A 7997-nucleotide genomic window follows, 5' to 3' on the forward strand; every position below is an offset into this window, starting at 1 on the left:
AGAGAATTTTGATCTCACACCCTGCCTAGCTTCCCCCAGCCCACCACACTTAGTCCATTTCCTTTGCAATTATCTCTGGTGATAATTTTCTTCCTGGACAAGGCCCTTTATTTTTCAATTTATTAATTGATTTTATTGGGGTGACACTGGTTAACATAATTATACAGGTTTCAGATGCCCAATTCTATAACACATCTCTGTACACCATATTGTGTGCTCACCATCCCCAACCCACCATGTCAAGATCTTGTCCATCGACATTTATTTCCCCATATGCTCTTCCACTTCTCCTGCCCCAGGGCTTGTCACTTTATCTAAATTATTTGAGGCAGCTAAAGAGGATGTTATAAGCTCTTCCAGAATCTTTGGGGACCTTGTTAGTCTATAGTTCAAGAGTGTCCACATGTCAAAGTGGTACATTCTGGGGAGATTGTTTCTCAATCTCTTCACAGGCTAGTTTATCTGGGAGGGCTTTGTCAACGCAGTCTATAAAGTCAACCTTTGTTCTCTAGAAGTGACCAGTTACACCTGATTTTATGAGCAATGTTCACAAGTATGACATTCCAGGAAAGGCCCCATTTGCATAACTAATTTTTAAAATTATATCCTGGTTAAAAAAAGGAGAGGTTCAGGCCCTGGCTGGTTGGTGCAGCAGTAGAGCATCAGTCCAGCATGTGGAAGTCTTGGGTTTGATTCCCAGCCAAGGCACACAGGAGAAGCACCCATCTGCTTCTCCACCCCTCCCCCTCTCCTTCCTCTCTGTCTCTCTCCTTTTCCTGCAGCCAAGGCTCCATTGGAGAAAAGTTGCCCGGGTGCTGAGAATAGCTCCATGGCGTCCACCTCAGGTGCTAGAATGGCTCTGGTTGCAACAGAGCAAAGGCCCAAATAAGCAAAGCATTGCCCCCTGGTGGGCATGCCGGGTGGATCTTTGTAGGAAACATGTGGGAGTCTGTCTCTGCCTCCCCATTTCTCACTTCAGAAAAAAAAATTAAATAAATAAATAAATAAATAAATAAATAAGAAGAGAGGTTCTTATTGTACCTGTGCAAATAAGACAATTTCATGAAAAACAAGGACAATTAAGGAAAAGTTTCTCAACTTTAAGGAGTCAGTGAAAATCAAGTTGTAGGGCCAGATGCAGCAGCCATCATGGCCATACAGGTTTTCATTGGATTCAGGCAGATGATAAAGAGTGGAGCCAAAAAATGGTGGACCATTTGTTGGGCAAATGAGTTTGTAAAATTTGTGTTATTTGAGTTTGCTCACTTTTATTGTTAAAAATGGCATAGCTGGTGGTAGAGGATGACATCAGAGTAATGGCGGGGTAGGAAGCGATACCGATAAATCTCCCCCAAAACTCAACAAGATCTTCAACCAGGAACAGAAAAACCTATACTTGGAGCTTCCAGATGCTTCGCAATACACCCAAAGGTATGATTGAGTGAAAAATTGGCTAAATATATAACCAAACCCCGAAGGAATTAGGGAGTAAGAAATGCTCCGCCTCCCTCACTAACCTAAACAGGGCGGCTTTCTCTGGTAACTGTGAATATAGAAACTGAGGCGGGCAAAGGGGGTGAATACATCCAGGCCGCGAAACAAACGGCCGAACCAGGCTGTGGCACGGAGATCCAAGCCGAGGAAAATCTGATCCTGTGGCAACCCGGGCAATACAAGCTAACACTCGCGCCAAACCCAAACAAAGAAAGACAAGCGGCGCGGCCATTTTACCTGGTCTCCTGGCTGGTGCGCAGTTAGTGGGCGAGAGATTTCTTCCTAGGCCCCGGGAGTCAGTGCCCGTGTTGCCTCACGGAGAGGCAGGGTCAGAGGCCTTTCTGTGGGCCGAGGGCAGAGTCTCTGGGCAGCCCCAGCGCCCTGGGAAAGCCACGCACGGGAGGGAGTGAGAACTAATTCCAACGGTGGAGATTTTCCGTGCCGAGGGTGTTTCACTCAGAGGGAAAGCGGCCGGCCTCATATCCGGGTTTGCGCGCGCAGATAAGGAGTGAGCGATTCCTCCGAGTGCCTCGGCAGTGCGCACCCGTGTTATCGCACAGAGGAGCAGAGTCAGGGGCCTTTGTGTGGGCCAAAGCGGAATCTCGGGCCGCCCCAGCGCCTTGCAAAAGCCGCGCACGGGGACGGAGCGAGACTCAATTCCAACGCTGCAACTTTTCCCTGCGGTTGGGGGTTTCACTCAGAGCGTGAGACTGCTGGCTGGATATCCTGGTCTGCGCGCGCAGCCAGTGAGTGAGCGTTTCCTCCAAGCGCCCCGGAAGTGGACACGCGCTTGTGTTACCGGACAGAGTGGCAGAGCCAGAGGTCTTTGAATGGCCAGAAAGCCTACCTGATTATGCTAGCAGCTCTGACTGACTGAGCCTTACCCAGAGCCCTGTGCTGAGTGGAAATAGAGTGGGGAGTTGCCAGCTCTTTGAGCCTCTTACTATCCAGGCAGAGGCAGCAGCAACCCCATAGCTGGATTATCAGGCTACTAATTGAGGAAGGAAAGACTAGGGGAAAGGCTCTAGAAACACGGACTCTCTCACTGTTGGAGCCTATAAATGCTAATAGCCTAGACTGCCAACAAGACTAAAGCACAATACATGACATTGCCATAGAGACTTATCAACTGCAAACCTCCACCTGAGCGTGGCAAAGGGGCAAAACCCGGGGTACAGAGTCACCGACCAGGAAGAGGAAGAGAAAAGAAAAAGCAAGAAGATAACCTCTCAAAATCAAGAATAATCTGCAGACTTTATAACCTATCCCATTTTATTATATTTGTTTGTTTGTTTCTCTTATCTTCATTCTTGATACTTTTTTTTTCCTCCTCCAATTTGGCCGATTAACTCTCTACCGGTCTTACTCTCTCCTCTCCTTGAACTACACTACCCATAAGTGTTACATCTCCCATTATCTTTTCTCTTCTCTTCCTTTCTCTCTATGAGGGTTGCACTCCAAAACCCTTAACTCTCTCTCTCTCTCTCCTTTCTTTTTTCTTCTTTTAGTGGTTCCCTCTTTTTTCTCTCTCTCTCTCTCTTTCTTTTCTCCCTCTATATTAGTTTCTTCCTTTCTCCTTTACATCTCCTCTCACTCAAACCTCAATAACAAACAAATTATCTTATCTGGGACTCAAACTTATGTTTGTGGCATTCTGGGGGGTTTTTACTTCACCTTTTTAACTCACTAGCAGTGCTCCCATCCCTGGCTCTCCATATTATCTAGTTCTTGTTCTACTAAATACAATAGTAATTTTTTAATTTGTCCCCCCGTTTTCCTCTTAATCCTCTCATCATAACTCTTAGACAACCAACACCTAAAAGCAAATCATTTTATTCTTGACCCAAATTTTTTCCTTATTTGCTTTTTGTGGGTCCATACGCTCTTTTTTTTTTTCTTCTTTTTTCTTTTTTTTTTTTTTTTTTTTTTTTTTTTGCCCCTTTATTACTTTGCCCCAATTCAGGCCCTCCATCACAGGCATTGTTTGTTATAATTCACAGTCCACCACAAGATTTTATCAAGAAAGAGGGGAGAGGAGAGGAGAGGAAAAAAGGAGGGGGGGAATAATTTCCTTTTTTTTTTTTTTTTTTTTTTTTAAATTTTTATTTTATTTTATTTTTCTTTATTACATTATTAATTTAAAAAAAAAAAACAACTTTTTTCGATTTTTTTTTTATTATTTTTTTAAACTTTTTATTCTTTATTAAATCTCATTAATACTATCAACAAAACCACCCTCAGATGCCATTAAGGAAGAGAAAATCGAACATCATGGATACAAAAGAAAGAGAGGTAACACAGCTAGATGAGGAAAAATCTATGGAGAAAAAATTTAATATATTGGAAACCTTGGAGCTAAATGACAGAGAATTCAAGATAGAAATCCTAAAAATCCTCCGAGATATACAAGAAAACACAGAAAGGCAATTTAGGGAGCTCAGAAAACAACTCAATGAACACAAAGAATATATGTCCAAGGAAATTGAAACTATAAAAACAAATCAAACAGAGATGAAAACTCAATTCACGAGCTGAAAAACGAAGTAACAAGCTTAGCTAATAGAACAGGTCAGATAGAAGAGAGGATTAGTGAAATAGAAGACAAGCAACTTGAGGCACAACAGAGAGAAGAAGAAAGAGACTCAAAAATTAAAAAAAATGAGATAGCCCTACAAGAATTATCTGACTCCATCAAAAAGAATAACATAAGAATAATAGGTATATCAGAGGGAGAAGAGAGAGAAAATGGAATGGAGAACATACTCAAACAAATAATAGATGAGAACTTCCCAAGCCTGTGGAAAGAACTAAAGCCTCAAGTTCAAGAAGCAAACAGAACTCCAAGTTTTCTTAACCCCAACAAACCTACTCCAAGGCATATCATAATGAAATTGACACAAACCAACAGCAAAGAAAAAATTCTCAAGGCAGCCATGGAAAAGAAGAATACAACATATAAAGGAAGGCCCATTAGATTATCATCAGATTTCTCAGCAGAAACTCTACAAGCTAGAAGAGAATGGACCCCAATATTTAAAGTCCTGAAAGAGAGGAACTTTCAGCCACGAATACTATACCCATCAAAGCTATCCTTCAAATATGAAGGAGAAATAAAAACATTCACAGATACAGAAAAGATGAGGGAATTTATCATCAGAAAACCCCCACTCCAGGAATTACTAAAGGGGGTTCTCCAATCAGATAAAAGAACAAAAAAAAAACAGAGCCACAAGTAAAAGCTCCAAGAAGAACACAATAAAACCAAATTTAAACTGTGACAACAACAAAAAGAAAGAGGGGGAGAAGGTGGAGATTAACAGTAGCAAAGGACAATGGAGTGCAAAAGTACTCACAAAATAGTTCGCTACAATGAACAGGGTAGGGACCCTTTTCATTATTCAAAGGTAACCACCATTGAAAAAACCACCACAGAAGCACATGAGATAAAAAAGATAGCAACAGTGGAAAGATGTATGGAATACAACCAAATAAAAACAAAAGATAGAAAAACAAAAGAGAAGGATCAAACAAGACACAAAACTAACAGAAAGCAAGATATAAAATGGCAATAGGGAACCCACAAGTATCAATAATTACACTAAATGTAAACGGATTAAACTCACCAATAAAAAGGCACAGAGTAGCAGAATGGATTAAAAAAGAAAATCCAACTGTATGCTGCCTACAGGAAACTCATCTAAGTAACAAGGATAAAAACAAATTCAAAGTGAAAGGCTGGAAAACAATACTCCAAGCAAATAACATCCAAAAAAAAGCAGGTGTAGCAATACTCATATCGGATAATGCTGACTACAAGACAGGAAAAGTACTCAGAGACAAAAATGGCCATTTCATAATGGCTAAGGGGACACTGAATCAAGAAGACATAACAATTCTTAATATATATGCACCAAACCAAGGAACACCAAAATATATAAGACAGCTACTTATTGATCTTAAAACAAAAACTGACAAAAACACAATCATACTTGGAGACCTCAATACACCGCTGACGGCTCTAGATCGGTCATCCAAACAGAGAATCAACAAAGACATAGTGGCCTTAAACAAAACACTAGAGCACCTGGATATGATAGACATCTACAGGACATTTCATCCCAAAGTGACTGAGTATACATTTTTCTCCAGTGTACATGGATCATTCTCAAGAATTGACCATATGTTGGGCCACAAAAACAACATCAGCAAATTCAGAAAAATTGAAGTTGTACCAAGCATATTTTCTGATCATAAAGCCTTGAAACTAGAATTCAACTGCAAAAAAGAGGAAAAAAATCCCACAAAAATGTGGAAACTAAACAACATACTTTTAAAAAATGAATGGGTCAAAGAAGAAATAAGTGCAGAGATCAAAAGATATATACAGACTAATGAAAATGACAATACGACATATCAGAATCTATGGGATGCAGCAAAAGCAGTGATAAGAGGGAAGTTCATATCACTTCAGGCATATATGAACAAACAAGAGAGAGCCCAAGTGAACCACTTAACTTCCCACCTTAAGGAACTAGAAAAAGAAGAACAAAGACAACCCAAAACCAGCCGAAGAAAGGAGATAATAAAAATCAGAGCAGAAATAAATGAATTAGAGAACAGAAAAACTATAGAAAAAATTAATAGAACAAGGAGCTGGTTCTTTGAAAAGATCAACAAAATTGACAAACCCTTGGCAAGACTTACCAAGGAAAAAAGAGAAAGAACTCATATAAACAAAATCCAAAATGAAAGAGGAGAAATCACCACGGACACCATAGATATACAAAGAATTATTGTAGAATACTATGAAAAACTTTATGCCACTAAATTCAACAACCTAGAAGAAATGGATAAATTCCTAGAAAAATACAACCTTCCTAGACTGAGTCAAGAAGAAGCAGAAAGCCTAAACAGACCTATTAGTAGAGAAGAAATAGAAAAAACCATTAAAAACCTCCCCAAAAATAAAAGTCCAGGCCCTGACGGCTATACCAGCGAATTTTATCAAACATTCAAAGAAGACTTGGTTCCTATTCTACTCAAAGTCTTCCAAAAAATTGAAGAAGAAGCAATACTTCCAAACACATTTTACGAAGCCAACATAACCCTCATACCAAAACCAGGCAAGGATGGCACAAAAAAAGAAAACTACAGACCAATATCTCTAATGAATACAGATGCTAAAATACTAAACAAAATACTAGCAAATCGAATACAACATATTAAAAAAATAATACATCATGATCAAGTGGGATTCATCCCAGAATCTCAAGGATGGTTCAACATACGTAAAACGGTTAATGTAATACACCATATCAACAAAACAAAGAACAAAAACCACATGATCTTATCAATAGATGCAGAAAAGGCTTTCGATAAAATACAACACAATTTTATGTTTAAGACTCTCAACAAAATGGGTATAGAAGGAAAATATCTCAACATGATAAAGGCCATATATGATAAACCATCAGCTAACATCATATTAAATGGCACTAAACTGAAGGCTTTCCCCCTTAAATCAGGAACAAGACAGGGTTGTCCACTCTCTCCACTCTTGTTTAATGTGGTACTAGAAGTTCTAGCCAGAGCAATCAGACAAGACAAAGAAATAAAAGGCATCCATATCGGAAAAGAAGAAGTAAAGGTATCACTTTTTGCAGATGATATGATACTATACATCGAAAACCCCAAAGAATCCACAAAAAGACTACTAGAAACAATAAGCCAATACAGTAAGGTCGCAGGATACAAAATTAACATACAGAAGTCAATAGCCTTTCTATATGCCAACAATGAAACAACTGAGAAGGAACTCAAAAGAACAATCCCCTTCACGATTGCAACAAAAAAAATAAAATACTGAGGAATAAACATAACAAAGAATGTAAAGGACTTATATAATGAAAACTATAAACCATTGTTAAGGGAAATCGAAAAAGATATAATGAGATGGAAGAATATACCTTGTTCTTGGCTAGGAAGAATAAATATAATCAAGATGGCTATATTACCCAAAGCAATATACAAATTTAATGCAATTCCCATCAAACTTCCAATGACATTTTTTAAAGAAATAGAGCAAAAAATCATCAGATTTATATGGAACTATAAAAAACCCCAAATAGCCAAAGCAATCCTAAAGAAAAAGAATGAAGCTGGGGGCATTAAAATACCTGACTTCAAACTCTATTATAGGGCCACGACAATCAAAACAGCATGGTATTGGCAGAAAAATAGACACTCAGACCAATGGAACAGAATAGAAAGTCCAGAAATAAAACCACATATATATAGTCAAATAATTTTTGATAAAGGGGCCAACAACACACAATGGAGAAAAGAAAGCCTCTTCAATAAATGGTGCTGGGAAAACTGGAAAGCCACATGCAAAAGAATGAAACTGGACTACAGTCTCTCCCCCTGTACAAAAATTAACTCAAAATGGATCAAAGATCTAAACATAAGACCTGAAACAATTAAGTACATAGAAGAAGACATAG

Source organism: Saccopteryx leptura, chromosome 1 (genome assembly GCF_036850995.1).
Source record: "Saccopteryx leptura isolate mSacLep1 chromosome 1, mSacLep1_pri_phased_curated, whole genome shotgun sequence".
NCBI lineage: Eukaryota > Metazoa > Chordata > Mammalia > Chiroptera > Emballonuridae > Saccopteryx > Saccopteryx leptura.